At 41.2% G+C, this 16,462-nt stretch overlaps 1 long non-coding RNA gene across 1 annotated transcript in view; it reads left to right on the forward strand.

Annotated features, from left to right (window-relative positions):
- The first annotated feature begins 268 nt into the window (after window positions 1-268).
- LOC146867210 (uncharacterized) overlaps window positions 269-16,462 on the forward strand; it is a 68,364-nt gene continuing 52,170 nt past the window's right edge. Inside the window, exon 1 of the long non-coding RNA XR_014961111.1 lies at window positions 269-444. This is a non-coding gene — a long non-coding RNA (uncharacterized LOC146867210). The remainder of the gene's footprint in view (window positions 445-16,462) is intronic.

Below are 16,462 nucleotides of genomic sequence, written 5' to 3' on the forward strand. Positions count from 1 at the left end.
CCCACAATGCAGTAGGCTCTTAAGAAAGTCCAGAGCAGTGAAGCCAGCGTTTCTTTTAGAGGAAGTGAGGTGTGGGGCACAAGGTCACTGCTCTGAGACTTGATGCCAAACCTCTACGTCAAAGCTGCCTCCTCGCCGCCTGCTGGCAGCACCGAGGGGGCTTCCGTCCGTGAGCCGCGCGCCCACCCCGAGCTGGGCACCGTGCCCTCCCCTCCAATAGCATAAGAGAAAGGCTCTCATTTTGTTTTGCATAGGGGACAAGGAGCGGTGCAAGAAAAAAAAGATGTTTCAGGCAACTGAAACCCAGCCTCCTGGCCAACTCCCCCACACTAATCCTGCCCCCACCCCGCCCTAATCTCCCTCGTCCATGCCATCTACGGCCTCCGAGTTTAATGGACATCAAGAGGAGCACAAAGCGCGCAGCATCCGTGGGCGCATGGTGGGGTAAGAAGATGAGAAGAGGGAAAGGAGGGCAACAAAGAGGAGGAGCATGACCCGACATGAAAAGAGTAGAGGAAAGGAGTCGGCAACTATTAAAAGCGAGAATGAGGGCAGGAAAGCAGGAGGCAAAATAAAAACAAAGAAATAAACTTTTTTTAAAGTGCTTTGAGGAGACCGAAAGCGAAAGAGGATCGCGCCAGAGCATGGGGATCTCGTATCTTTATGGGGCCATGTGTTTAAACACCAATGGGAATGAGGGGCGGGGCTTAAAGCCCTCTTCTGAAAATCCTCTCCTACAAAATCTCTCGCGGAGGTGGAGCAGGGCTCTGCCCTGCAACGCACGCGAGACCTAAAAAAGGTACTCTGGCTTAAACATGCCCCCCTCCTCACTACCACCACCACCACCCGGTAGAAGAAAAATCTGGGTAGGGAAGGGGAAAGAGGCTTAGTTGCCGTTCCAGTCAAAGGCTCATGCAAATGTAAATATGTTTGATCACTTAAAATCTTTACAATAAAAAAAATGAAAGGGCAGCATTAATACTAATCGTTTAAAATGTCAACAAAAGTGTGTGATTAAAGTAATCAGCAATGAGCTCCTTTTTTTGTACATCAATAAGAAGACAAGATAGTAAAATTAGTTGGTCAAAAATGCATTGGAGAATGGCGAGGTGAACAAGGTGAAGGGCACTTTGTTGGCACTGTCCAAGGAGGTGTCTATTTCCTCAATCAGGAAGCGGTTGTCAGTCTGTTGTTAGGTCAGGTTGGGATATTAGCACCTGGCGATGTTTTTCTGCCTTATGAGTGCCTTTTCCGCACGATGAATGTACTTAACTGTTCTAGCAATGCTTAACTATTCCAGCAATGGAACTCACGTCTGATAAATTGAAGCAGGTTAGGATAGCTTCCCCGCAAGTGCGCACCCCTTGCTGCTCCCGATGGGGGCGCAAAAGTTTCCAGAAAATTCCTAGTGTGGTTGGACAGAGACAGATGGTGTGGACCAGGTTTTCGACTGCCAAGCCACATAGCCTGCACATCGTGTCTCTTTCTGCCCTCCTCTAGGGCTTGATAAATGATAGCGACGGGAATCCACTCAGTCGGCAAGGCAAGAATTGTATTTTGGGGGATTTAGTGCTTCTGCAAGGTACCTCTGAGGTCTCAGGGATGTGTAGCTGTCAGTACGACCCAGGCGTACTGGCGTTTCCCAAGAGTTGCACTATCCTCTAATGATGCTAATATTTTAGATGATTTTGATGACACCTTTTTGAATTGGTCTTGACTTGCTGAGCTCAGCCACAAATCCTTAAGGCCTCGCAGATCGATGGTATTGAAATATTTGTGAAACGGCGAGCATGTTTTTTTTGCAATTCCCTCCGAAACATAGTAATTGATGGAATTAGGCTCTGCGTTTTTTAGCCTATATTAGAGAGCAGCAATGGCTGCTCCTCTTGCGTGAGACTGCTTTACTAGCCCAAACTCAAGTTAGATTTGTGCTGGTGAAGTGCATTGGGGGAGATGAAAGATTCGCCTGTATATGGAATTAAGATTTTATCCAGGACCATGGTGTCTCTGCCTCTCAACGCTTCACACCCATGAGCTAGTGTTGCCATTATTTTTGCTTTGGTGGTTTCAGGAATCGGGGTATAGGAGGGCCCATTTAGGTGCCTGAATAGACCTGTCAGGCTTGCTGAGTGGTCCATTCCTTTCGATCTCCTCTTTACGAGACTTGAAAATGCTGTTGCTGTCAAAGTTGAGACCAATATATTTGTAACTGTCTGTTTCAGATATTCTGCTCCCCCTAAAGTACCTACTCATAGTATTAAATACGTTAGCTCAAAATCAAAAATATGAACAGTAAAAAAACAATACCCAAACAAATATTTATATCCTTCTATTTAAGTTTTAATAAACATTGTCAATTCCATTTTTAGCAAAAATAATAACCTCATTGGTCATAATTAATAGAAGGTTGCTCCAGACGGAACGTGCATAAGAAAAAGTGCTCAAGTGAAAAGAGAAGTGAAAAGCTACAAAGTAGTGACATAGGACAGATATATTTAATTAATTTGCGCAGTTGGATAGGTTGAAATTCACCTAATTATCCGGACTGACCATATATACAATGAAATACAAATGATTTGCGTTTTTTAAATTGCACAGAAGTATATTCTTGCGTAGCACGCTTCAAAATATTAACGTATGGTCCAGTCTAAATTATAGGGATGTCGACGTTTCGACCCGTCTTAGGGCCTCGAGGGAAATTCAAACCTCGGCCATGCGGATCTTCCTCAGGACAGACTAGGGCAACCAACTGTGGTATGGGGCTTATTCAAAAAATCCACTCCAATTTTGTACGATGTCAATAGTGTGAGCTCCAACGTCAATTCCTCAATAATTATACGTCAGATATTTACAGAATGCACGGCTGAATACTCATGAAAATTGTGAACTAAACCAACAATGATATTGATTTATGTCTCTACAAATAAGGTCTAGGACCATTGTTTTTTGTATTACGTTCACCCAGGTCCACGACCACATTAGGGTTACCCCATTTTTGCAATGGCCCCCTAAAGTACCAGCTGGTCTTCCCTTAGAGGACCTTTTTCCCTATATAATTTTTTTTTGTTTTTTTACCATCTATTTTCATCCCGTTGGTCTCAGCGAATTCCTCTGTGGCTTTCATAAGGAGGTGCATTCCGACTCGTGTTCTGCTTAGTATCACTAGATCATCGGCATAAAGTATGTCAGATAACTGAGCAGACCCTAGAAAGACTCATGTGATTTTACCAGCTGGAATTACTAGCTGGAAAAATTGTGTCTAGTCTTTCCACACCCAGAATAACCGGGTGTGAGAACACCAGCCCAGTCGGGATTAGGCAGAGTGGGAACCCATGACTGAGACCACCCGTCTTACTTGTAATAAGGTTCCAGATCATCAATGTAAGTGTATGTATGAAATAAAACATGTACTATTCTAACTCCATATCTACTCATCTTGATGATCTGTTGGTATTCACTACTGTGGATTTGATATATGTGCAGGTTGAGGTTACAATTTTGTGTCTTCTCACTGTTGTGGTTTTGTCATGAGTAGTTGAGAAGGGGTGTTGGTAAAATTTTAGATACTTGTTTAAGGGCTATTTTTTGTCAGATACACATATTAAAGCAGTTCTCACTCTGGTTAGGACTCTTGACCGCTGGGAGATTTGGTGTATTTCTAATACAAAAGGCATCATAATGTTCTTTAGTAGTATCCTGATCAAATGAACTACTATCTTCGGAAATCATACACTTCAGGCAAATAAATACAACAGTGCCAGCCAACCACCAACATTACAGCTTGTTGTCTGCTTGTAACCAAACTTATTTTTAGGTGTTGTCTACTTGCAAGATGTATAGTTAGTCTACAGTTGTTCGCCCATTGCTTACTATTGGTTGACTTCATTGTCCCTCTCCGCCCAATTCTTTCTATTAATTGGCTTAATTGTCCCTCTCGTTTGCTTGCTTCCTACTCATCAGATTGTTTGGGCATTCCTTCCTCTTCTTGTGATTGTCCATCTCCTGGAGCATGGGCATATTACTTGTGTCCTTCCACTGCTCAGGCACTATATTTTTATTTTTGTTTAAGCACTCTACGATAATGCATGTGTTTTCCAGATGTCTCCTTAGTGTGCTTTTCTTCCCCATCCACACTCCATGCTGCTCTGTTTCTTTGGTCCGTGTGCTTCTCCAACACCAGTTCCTGTTGTTCTTGCCTGCTTAATTTTGCTCCACACTTCACATTACTTTCCCTCACTTTGCTTCCCCTTCAATGCTGTTCATGCTGTTTCCCTCCACGTCCCCGTGTTGCATCAAACTCGCCTTCTCTGTAGCTCCCCCCTCTCTTCTGTTGCTTACCTCGGACCCGTCCTCCATAACGCCACTTTCTCTCCATATTGTATGCGCCCCCCAGTGTACTCCACATTGCTGTCTCACGGCTGTGTTTCCCTTTTTGTGCTTGCCCCCCAAACAACCTGAGGCTATTCGGATCAGGGACGAAAGTGAGCAAACAACCACCACAACTTTTGGATCAATTTTGCCAGGGAACAAATACTTCAGTTTCCATTCTTAAAGGGCGTAGTTTCACCAAGATACCTGTGATCTACAATCGCTGCCTGGGTTGTCACAATGAAGAGATCAGGCCCTCAGCTTTCTTTCACTGAAGTGCCTAACTCCCCTCTCTAAAGCCAAACACCACCACTCAGAGATGCTGCAGAGTGAGTACCACAGAGGACCAAAGTGCTGGCTCCCTCTCTCTACTCCACAAGTTTAAGTTTTGATTTTAACTACTTCACAATTTTACATCACAATTTGTAGGCCTCGCCTGTAAGACAGCTTTTGGTGCTTTAAGTGGGATGAAAACGATACAGGGGTTTTTAAAAGGGGTATGGCCTAAGTAATTAAGGATATAAATTAAAACATGTGGACTACAGTTCAGTTCTTTACACAACATCCCGTCCAACCAGCATTTAGGACCCTCTTTGTGAGTTTTCTGCTATTGGATCCAGACATAGCAACAACAAACATGCCTAAAATAAACTGGAACTATTGGCTTTGTGAGGGCCTGTTAGCAGTTTGATAGAAGTGATTAACAACATTGATTTATTTTGTAAATACTTAGTACTAGTAATTACAAATGGTACATATGTGAACCATCACTATGGGCGTTCTGGAGAGAGGCCAAGGATTGGATGAGCATGTAATATGAACACTGTAATGGCCCACTGACTCACACTACCTTCAGCCTCATCTCCAGAGCTCTCAATTGTGCTTCATTACCAAAACCCTATGGCAACCAGAACTCACTTGGACACTTTCATGTGTCTCAGCTCACATATACCATATAAGCATTGGAAAACCTTATAGGTCAGCTTTTTAGAACAAATACCTCTTGGCTTTCCAATACTTAGTAAAGTCAATTCCAATTCCAATAAAAATTGCACCCAAACAAAGACCGTTTTCAAATGTTAACAAATGTAAAGTCTTGACTTATGTAAATTATCCAATATATATATACAGTGCCATTTTGATAAAACAATTGGCAAAGCCAATAGGTCCAAAAGTCATGACCTAGCGTCGTACCCAATGCTTGTTCAACATTCACATTATGCAGTAGATGCAAGACAGTCTTAAAGATGGCTGAGAAACCAACACCTAAAACTCATCATCAAATGTCCTTTCTGGAAGGAAAATGATCAGTTGCATATTCCAGGCAGCCCATAGTTCTACCAGGATTAATAAAGGGAACTGGGTGATATAAACATACTTATACTCCAAGAGTAAAACACCCTCGAGGAAGCGTTATACTTGTGGGGATTGTGTTACATGTGCTACATGTTTATCTTTGAGATATAATTATAGTTTCACTGTATCCCGGGGTGATTCTAGAATGCCTCAAGAAATTGTGGTTCCAGTGGGCCAGCTTCCATGCAGACTTGTTGTGCTGAGCTGCAAGAATAAAGAAGATTTGTTCCATAGTTTTGCATCGGATCTTTACAAATGGCGGCAAGTTGAAGAGGTATCGGCTACATTCACAGCATAGGAGTGATACCATCTTCATTTGGACCCCAGAAATGCTCTGTATGTTTTTTCTGCTCCAGGATACTTTCATTAGAAGGTAATTTACTACAGAGCATTTACCTTCTTGTTCCTAAAGTTCTTGGATGCTGGATGCCCCTTTTGTGCAATTTGAAGGAATTTGCAAGATTTTGGAGGTTTAACGGTCGTCGGGGCGGGCTCCTCCTCGTGGGAGAGTGCGAGGGCCATGCCAGCAAAAATCATGCTTATGTCAGTGTTATGAGGAGCCAGAACATGCTATTGCTTCTGTGCCGCGCACCGCTAGGCTAGTGTTCCTAAGTAACAGTGAAGCCTGCAAGAGAGTGAGTGCATTCGTCAAACATGTCGAGGAGCGCATTCGCCAAACATGTCGATGAGCGCATTCGCCAAACATGTTGATGAGCGCATTCGCCAAACATGTTGATGAGCGCATTCGCCAAACATGTCGATGACCGCATTCGCCAAACATGTCGATGAGGGCATTCATCAACACGTCAAGTGACATGTGTTGCTGCGTGTGTTGAGTGGTTGCCAGTTCCCAGTATGTCGGTTTGGCTACGTGCAGCGTTACGCTCCCAATTCGTACTTTCACCATATTTTCAACAGTTTAAGACTTGGCCCTGTAGATATGCACCACGTTAGGATTACATTCAACCAGCGGTAAACGGTGCATAAGTACTGTTTTGTGGCATTTGCATAATTTCCCTACCGTTAGTAACACTTCTTCCTGTTAGTGTTAACAGTAGGGAGGTTGTTTTCTCTTAGCCACAGAACATTTTTCTGGTGTTTCGTTTTCTCAAAGGAAATACATAAATTAATAAATACATAAAAAAGAAGGAAAGTTCATCCCAGATGACCGGCTACTCTTGGGTAAAAGTGAAATTTATAAGCAACTTGTGGATTATGGTATCTCAAGGCCATAGATGGGGAAAGAATGGCTGCGGGGAGAAAGAAGAATGTTCTCCCACATTGTTTAGGTTCAGAGAGTCAAGTGGTCTTCAGGACTTTACCACCTATGGAAGACCATGTTAATGCTGAAAGTGTCCATGAGGAAAATCAGACCGTGGGGAACAACCTTTACAACGCAACTTTTACAACGCACTACCATTACAACGCATTTTTTACAACGCATAATCCATTACAACGCATGATATTACAACGCAAGACACTACAACGCATTTTTAAAAACTACCTTTACAACACATTCCATTACAACGCATACTACCATTACAACGCATACCATTACAACGCATAATATTACACTATACTATCCAACACTTACCCTACTGATGCACCCCCTGGAGTTAGAATAGTAATTTTTACCCCTATACTATCCAACACTTACCCTACTGATGCACCCCCTGGAGTTAGAATAGTAATTTTTACCCCTATACTATCCAACACTTACCCTACTGATGCACCCCCTGGAGTTAGAATAGTAATTTTTACCCCTATACTATCCAACACTTACCCTACTGATGCACCCCCTGGAGTTAGAATAGTAATTTTTACCCCTATACTATCCAACACTTACCCTACTGATGCACCCCCTGGAGTTAGAATAGTAATTTTTACCCCTATACTATCCAACACTTACCCTACTGATGCACCCCCTGGAGTTAGAATAGTAATTTTTACCCCTATACTATCCAACACTTACCCTACTGATGCACCCCCTGGAGTTAGAATAGTAATTTTTACCCCTATACTATCCAACACTTTCCCTACTGATGCACCCCCTGGAGTTAGAATAGTAATTTTTACCCCTATACTATCCAACACTTACCCTACTGATGCACCCCCTGGAGTTAGAATAGTAAATTTTACCCCTATACTATCCAACACTTACCCTACTATTGCACCCCCTGGAGTTAGAATAGTAATTTTTACCCCTACACTATCCAACACTTACCCTACTGTTGCACCCCCTGGAGTTAGAATAGTAATTTTTACCCCTACACTATCCAACACTTACCCTACTGTTGCACCCCCTGGAGTTAGAATAGTCATTTTTACCCCTATACTATCTAATACTTACCTTAAATGTAATTTAATATTATGCGTTGTAATGGTATGCGTTGTAAAGGTAGTATGCGTTGTAATGGTAGTGCGTTGTAAAGGTATTTTTTAAAAATGCGTTGTAGTGTCATGCGTTGTAATGTCATGCGTTGTAATGGATTATGCGTTGTAAAAAATGCGTTGTAAGTGCATGCGTTGTAATAGTGTGCGTTGTAACGTCATACATCCTCAGACCGTTAATGCTGGTGGTGCCCAAGGGAGTGGTCAGTTATACAAAAGAAACTACTGGAGTTTCCATTTTTTTTTTTAGGTGTGGAAGCACCAGTCAATCAATCAATCAAAGTAAGCTTAATTTGATTGTTAGAAAGCAATCATAAAAAGCACAATCAAATGCAATTACAGGAGCAATTCATAATTAAAACGAGTTCATAGCAGTACATTTACTCGGAATGTATACATTTTCCATAAAATAAAACTTTGCTAAAACTGACAGAACCCCCTTTTGCCAAAAAATACAAGCTAAAACAGATTCAAATCAGTTATAAAATAAATTCAAAAAACGATTGTGAATATAAAGAATTAATACCCATATCACATATCATAGGTCACCATTCACCCCCTCTGCTCCTTACTATCCCAACACATTGTTTTCCTGATTCGGAGCACTCTTTTAATGTATAAAACAATCCTCCAGGCAATATGTGCATTTTCTAGGCATTGCAAACGAAATAGCGCTATGCGACACTGTCTTAAACCATACGCATTTAAAACGGGTACAAGCAATGCTTTTCTTTGTGTCACATAAAATTTACATCACGTGTAATCTTGTCTGAGTTGATTGGGAGTCACACGGGCAAGCTGATAAATTATGCGACCAGTCATTCATTGTAGGAAATGACAAGAGTCTGTGAATGGATCCTAACCTCAATCTAAAAAGCAGCATTCTGTCAAACCCACTGGATACAAAGGACAGGTATGGCTCCATCCCTCCATTTGTAAGTGTTAACTGATGTTTCAACACACAGGGTTTCAAAAGCTCACCTAATGCTCTCTCTTCAGCTAGGTACACAAGGCCCCTAGATTTTAACACCTTTCTAGAGATACCAATCATTGAGCTGGGGTTTGAGTAAAACTCTGATTTGCCTAATAGTGATAAAAAGGACTCGACATACTTCATCCAGGGGATCATACGAACCCCAGCAAGTGTAATTTCATCTGACATAATAGTTTTGTTCAGTACCGTCTGTTCCTTTGTCCATATCCTGTGCCAGAGGAGTATGGGTTCTAATTTAATAAGATCCGATACATAAGCAAGACCCAATTCTTCGTGGCAGGCAAAGGTAGACGTGCTTTGTGCTACCGACAAAATAAAGCGCAGAAAGGCGTTTTCCACCAATTGTATCGGAAGAGTGTAGCACCAGTCATATAGTGTCATCTCCTCAATGCCTAGCTGGAGGTAAAGAATGTAGCAAGTGTGAGGCATTTTGCATGTGTGTGTAGGGATTTCAGGAAAGCAGGTTATGCCACCAACGCTAAAGGGAAAGTATTGTGTGCAAGTGATTAGGGCAATTATCATGAAGATGGTGACTGCCGCCTGGGAATGATAGTTCTCATTAATGGTACTGGTGAGGGCTTGAAGGAGGGAGAAATGAGCCCACCTAAGGGTGTTGTTTGCATATTACATTTTGAACTGGAGTTGATGGACAATTCCGGTTCCCCCAGGACTATCATTACGAAGGAATATTGTTTGCAAAGGTTCGGTGATAAAGGGTGTTTGGACTTTCTTATGGAGTCAGAGATTATTGCTGAGACTTTTGATGGCTCAAGGATAGATATTGAGGGGTACCAGGTGGTGGAGGTTGAATTCAAGGGGAGGGCTGCTCAGATCATGTTGTATGTGGCTACAAAAGGTGTCAATGTGTTGGGATGAAGGATCAATTGAAGTTAAGCATTTATCTCAACCTGAGATGTGGCGACCCAGTGTTGGTCGTTGAGGATGTGATGGATAAAGAGTGTGTGATCCTATGATTTCCCAAGGTTTTTGCTAAAAGATTGGGAAAGCTAAAATGCTTTAGTCATAAAATCAAAGTGAGATAAAATGTTATTCTTGTGAAGCAGAAATTAAGAGGTGTACCGGTGAATGTCAGGAAAGAATGAAAACCATGTTGGATGACATGGTTGAAGATAGAATAGTTAAAAGATGGAATTCTCTGAATGGGTATCCCCCATTGTTCTTACCCGCAAGGCTGACAAACATCTTAGGTTGTGTGTGGACTTGAAACCTCTGAATGCCAATCTGATGGTAGATTGTCATCCGCTGCCAAACATTAATAAAGTGGTATGTATGCTGGAAGGAGCCGCAGTGTTTCCTACTTTAGATCTTTGTTACGCATACCACTAGATTGCGTTAACAGAAGACTTGAGGCATTTTACTCAATTTCTTACTCCACAAGGCCTCTTCCAATTCATCAGTATGCCTTTTGGCCTGGCTTCTGCGGTATCTGTTTTTCAGAGAGCAATGTATCGTATTTTCAGAAACCTGGACAAGTTTGCAAATGTTCCAACCTTAACAACAAGGAGAATTTATGCTTAGCAGGGCTGTGTGAGTATTACATCAAATTTACAATGGTGTTAGCAACCAAAATGGAACTGCTCAGGAAACTAATGAGGAATAAAGGTGATTTCATTTGGATGGAAAGGCAACTGGCAGCTTTCCAGCTTATCAAGGAAGAAATTGTGCATGTTCCTACTCTTAAATAAAAGTCTGCATTGTTATGGTAGATGCCAGCTTTTATGGAATTGGTGGAGGTTTTGTTCAAAAGAGAGGTAAAATGAGTGGTGTGTAGCATTTGCTTCCAGGACGCTCAATGAAACCGAGAGAAGGTATGCAGTTATTGAAAAAGAAATGTTAGCTTGTGTGTAGGCCGTAGAACATTTCTGGAACTATGTGTTGGGTAGTAGGTTCATTTTGAGGACTGACCATAAGCCCCTGGTGGGAATTTTAGCACCAGGGATGGATGGAATGCCATTGCCTGCATGGCAAAGCTTACATTGAAATTACAGGAAAACAATTCCAGTGTTGAATATGTGACTGGAAAATGCAATGTCACTGTGGATTGTCTTTCCAGACAGCCGTGCCTGGATGACAGGAGTGAAAATCACAATGAGATGTAAATGGTTGCAGCAGTTAGTGATTTTGTGAGTGTGGAATTTAAGGGTTTGTCAGAGGAGGCATGGAAAAGAGAGACAGGTACGGATGTAGTGTGGCAGCTGATCAAGAAATATATGATGGAAGGATGGCCTAAGGAGAAAGGTATGAGTGTTTAGGTGCAGCCTTTCTTTAAAGTTTTGAGTGAGTTGGAAATAGAGGGTAATTTAATCTTTAAAGGAGGGAAGTATGCTCGTCCGCGGGCCATGCAAGGAAAGATTTTGGAGTTGCCACATGAAGGGCACCAAGGAATGTCATCCATGGAAAGGCTTGTCAGCGCTAATTTCTGGTGGCAAGGTATGGATGTTATGATGTCCGGGTGGTGAGGGAGTGTACAGTGTTAGTGTACAGTGACTTAAAGCTTAAAACATACCCTGCTCCTCTCAAACCCATGTTGTGGTCAAATTCACAGTGGGAGATAGTGGCTCTTGATGTTTCTGATCCGTTTAACTGTTTGCCCAGCAAGCCAGATTTGCATTGGTGATGATTGCCTATCACTCAAAGTGGCCTGAGTTCAATTTGTTGCACATGCCACGTCTTCTGTTGTGATTGAATTCTTTAGAGAAATGTTTGCTTTTGAAGGGTGTCCGGATGTCCATCATAAACTTGTCTAATAATACCCTCACTAAATCTGAAAAAAACATTTTTAGCAATGGGTCTTTCTTTCTTCCCGACAGCCCCCGAACACCTTCAATGTCAAAATGGAGTTACAGCAATTTTTCATAAAAATATGGCTCAAATATTTCTTTGTTAAGAATCCCTCGCCAGTATCACAAATGGCAGACACTAATTTTAGACCCCCTTCCACATGTACAGCATATCTAATGACACAAAAAATCTTGGCCTATGAACAATTAGTTCTTAAAGAAGTCATGGATTTGCTTGAAGACAGAAAATACATCAAGTACAATATCACCAAAATGGAGAGCCAAGGGTTGGAGACATTGAGAAACAACTGAGAGATTGTAGTAAAAGCTGCTGACAAGGGTGGAGCTGTGGTCGTACAGAACACCTTTGACTACGCAAAATTGATGAATAGACAACTAGAAGCCCAAGAGCGTTATTCTAATATCACTAAGGATCCAACACAAGATGTTGTGAAATTGATTCACACTCTAACTAAAAAGAGGCTGGATGAAGGTTACTTAACTGAACTTGAATTTAGTTTCCTCAATAAGAAAAACCCTTGTATACCAACCATATATACCCTCCCTATAGTTCACAAGGACCTTGAACATTCGCCAGTTAGACCAATTGCCTCTGGATGCAGTTCCATTTTGGAGCTATTAAATAAATGAATATATTGCACATTTTTTAGCCCATGGGTGGAAAAGACTAAATCATATCTTAGAGATACCATGAAAGTCATACAAGTAGTGGAGAACCAACCGTTTGACAGTAGGACGCAGTTTTTAGTCACTCTGAATGTGGCTTCTTTATACACTAGCATTCCCCATGATGAAGCCCTAGAGGTGGTCCACGAGGTTCTTAACAAAAGGGACAAACTATGCTGGGTCCACACAGACTTTATAGTACAACTGCTTGATAAAGCCATGAGTAGGAACTACTTAATTTTTTCAAAATGAATAATTTTTTCAATGTAAAGAAGCAGCCATGGGGGCTGGCTTTGCGCCAACTTGGCAAATTTGTTTGTGGTTAAATATGAAGAAAAACACATTTACAATATGGAGAATCTTTTCCTAGACAATGTCTCGATGTGGAAACGTTACATCAATGATGTTTTAATGATTTGTACCAGAGATTAATTGAGCCTGATTAACTTCACGTCGTGGTTGAACCGTAGATCTTCTGACATTAAGTTCACCATGGCGTATGACAGAGACTATTCGTTTTTTGAGTCTATCACTCAAGATAGAAGATTCTAAGATATACACCACTCTTTTCAGAAAGCCAACTGAACAAAACATACTTTTGAGATATAATACCCACCATCCCAGGAATCTTCACGATAATCTCCCTTATGGCCAATTCTTAAAGTTGAGACGTAATTGCACATATAGAGCAGATTTGAATTCAGGAAACTGATGTACTTATGACTCAACTGAGGGAAACAGCATACCCCGACGCTCTTCTCAAAAGGGCTAGAAAAAGAGCTTGGTACTGCCCATGCGATACCATGCTTGAGGTCAAAACTGAGGACACCATCACCAATACGCTAGTCTGTGTCACCACATTCAACACCAGGAGTAATGACATTAAGAAAGTGATCAATAAATATTGGAGCCTCATTGACACCAAGATTGACATGCCTGACAAACCACGGTTTGCCTTCAAAAGAGGCAAAAATGTAAGGGACTTCATAGTGAGTTGCTTTCTGAAAATGAACAACACCAAAAACATTAGATCTCAATTGAATCTTCCCCCACTGGTGGGTCACTTCAAATGGGGTCGCTGTTAAGCTTGGAGCCTTACAGCAGAGAGAAAGGAATTCATGCATAATGATCGCTTGTATACACTAAGACACCTCACCAACTGTTAAACCACTGGGGTGATATCTGCAATTGAATACTATGTGGCAAAATGTATGTTGGCCAAACTACACAGACGGCCAAGATGAGGATCCTACAATACTGCAGTAGGATTAGATGTAAGACATTAGGGGCTCCACTGGTAGAACACTTCGAAACTTCCGACCATGGTGTGGAAAGTCTGAAGTGGTTGATATTGGAAAAAAATAACACTCAATGCTAGAGGAGGTGACATCCAATCCAGGCTAAATATCTGTGAGTGCAGATGGATACACACACTTGATACAGTAGCTCGGGCCTCAATAAACCTGAGGATATCAATAGACAAATTGCTTTGCTGTAAGGTTTATCTTTCGCTTCCTGAATTTGATCAACTGTGTTATGTCATATAGACTAATGTATGTATACTGCTATTGGAATGACAGAGATATTGCCACTAAATATAAATTAACCAGGTTCTGTGTACAAATGCCAAATGTGTAATAATTATGTTCGGTGCACAGATGCTATTGTAATCCTATTAGAGGCAATGTGACTACCAAATTATTTGAAACAGGGTTCTTTGTAGCTGAATCTGATCAACTGTCTTATGTGATGATTCATTGTTTGCAGCATGTTGCATGTACCTCCAAGACTAATCTAACTGTCGCCCCCATTACCCGTACATTGTACAGACAGGCACGTCATAGACATGTTTTGTTGCAGACCTTCTGATGAGCCCAACAAGTTTCTTACATAAAGCCTTAAACTTTCACGTTACTATCATAATCACAGGTTGAACGTCAACGACGTCATCTGTCAGGCACTCCAAGGATTTTGTTGAGACACGGACGCCTACACGGCCGCCACCTCTTTGCCTCTTGAATTCTGACATGAACAGGCTGTACGTCATTGACGTTGCCTGTCAAGCATACCTGGGATTCCTCAGAGACATGCACACTTACGTGGTTGCCGTCTCTCCCTTTTTAAGACTGACTTGCCGGCAGCTCAGGCTCCGCCGGTTCATCTCCTGCATTCATTGTTCGACAGTGAGAGGGTGAGTTAGCTACCGATGCGCTGCTACTTTTATCTAGGACTGATAGTTGGTGTTAAGTACTCACTCTTGCATTCCTCATCAGTTTACTTGCATGCTAAATTAATTAACAACAGACGCTTTTCGTATTGAATACGGGTTCTGCAAACTTACATGCCCCATTATTGTCCACATTTGATTTTCTGCATGGGTGAGGTTTCTCCACAGTCCCCCTTTTTTAAAGATTCACTTGCCGCCAGCTCAGGCTATGCTGGTTCGTCGATTACATACAATACTAGACAGGAAAGAGTTAGATCTCCACGTGCTCCTGCTAATGGTCTGCAAAGATCACGCAATGGTTTAAATTTACCTATATCCATATCCCTCACTAGGCTACGTACATGCTAATTCATTTCGCATTGGACCCATTGCTGCTTGGAATTATTGCATTACATGGGTTCACTTCAGGTTAGTGCTTGCTGGAATTGACCTACTGGATGGGTGAGTTAACTCCTTCTGTTGGCTCCTCATAAGTGGTATCTTTAAGGTAATTTATGGTCTAACTAAAGCCTAAATTCAATATATTCCCTCAGATTTGTAAACTGAGAATAATCGTTTATGAATTCGTACTGACCAAGGACCCAACTGACTAATTGTTTTCGGACTCCATCATAGACCCAGAGGAGTTCCTTGTTTGCTTTGGTGAGTTGTCTCATTGGGCCATCCCAGTTACAAATTATTGGTTTTATACACCACACTTATTCACACTTGCCCCTCTTCTTTACGTTGGCAGTTTATATGGCTCAACGCAAGCCCTGAGCAAGACCCACTGTGATGTTTTCATGATAACACATGCATCCTAGGTCGAAAAATCGATGCAAAGTTATTTCACGTCTTGAGTCACTCCACCTTTTAAGCCAGTGCTCATAAAAATAATATAGAATTGAACTACATTGATTTGGAATAGGACAGAATTCCATACATTTTGTCTATATGGTGTTATATTTGTAAATCGTGATTTAATTTTTGTAAGTTCTGTGTTGAATATTGTTACAATTTATGTCATGTTGTCTGTTTGTTAACTTTCTTTTGTTAATTTGATTGCGTAGCAGCCATATATAACACGATACATTCAAATGATATATAAATGTGATATTAGGTACAGTATGTGTGTGGTGTTCTTTTAATTTATCCTTCAATTTTGAATTACTGATGGGATTTATTATGAATCCTTATCATTTAAACCAAGCAATTAAATGAGCCAACAGAACACATTGTAGTACTTATCATCATCTGTTTATATGCGTAAACTGTCAGTGTATATTTATATATAATGGGTCTTGGGATTGCGGAAAGCTTTACACAGAACTTCATTTAGATTTTTATTTACTTTGATATTCATGCACATACCATGAATAAGATCTGAAGAGACATTTGCACATAGGGCCTGCAGGGAAAAAGGAATGGCACTTTAAGATGGCACAAGTACCAAAATAGGTTTCAGTTTCTGCATATTAGCTAAGACAATTACTTTTCTCAAGTGGCATGCTTGTAGAATTTTTGTATTTGGCACTTTGAGTGGCACTTTATTACAACAGGAGCAAATGGCTTACTACTAATTTCAGAAATGACTCCGTTTGTTGTTTAATTTAATTACTGAATTCTGGGAGGCTGATTGCCTAGAACATGTCTGGTAGT

The sequence above is a fragment of the Triturus cristatus genome, chromosome 1_2, assembly GCF_964204655.1.
Source record: "Triturus cristatus chromosome 1_2, aTriCri1.1, whole genome shotgun sequence".
Taxonomy (NCBI): Eukaryota; Metazoa; Chordata; class Amphibia; order Caudata; family Salamandridae; genus Triturus; species Triturus cristatus.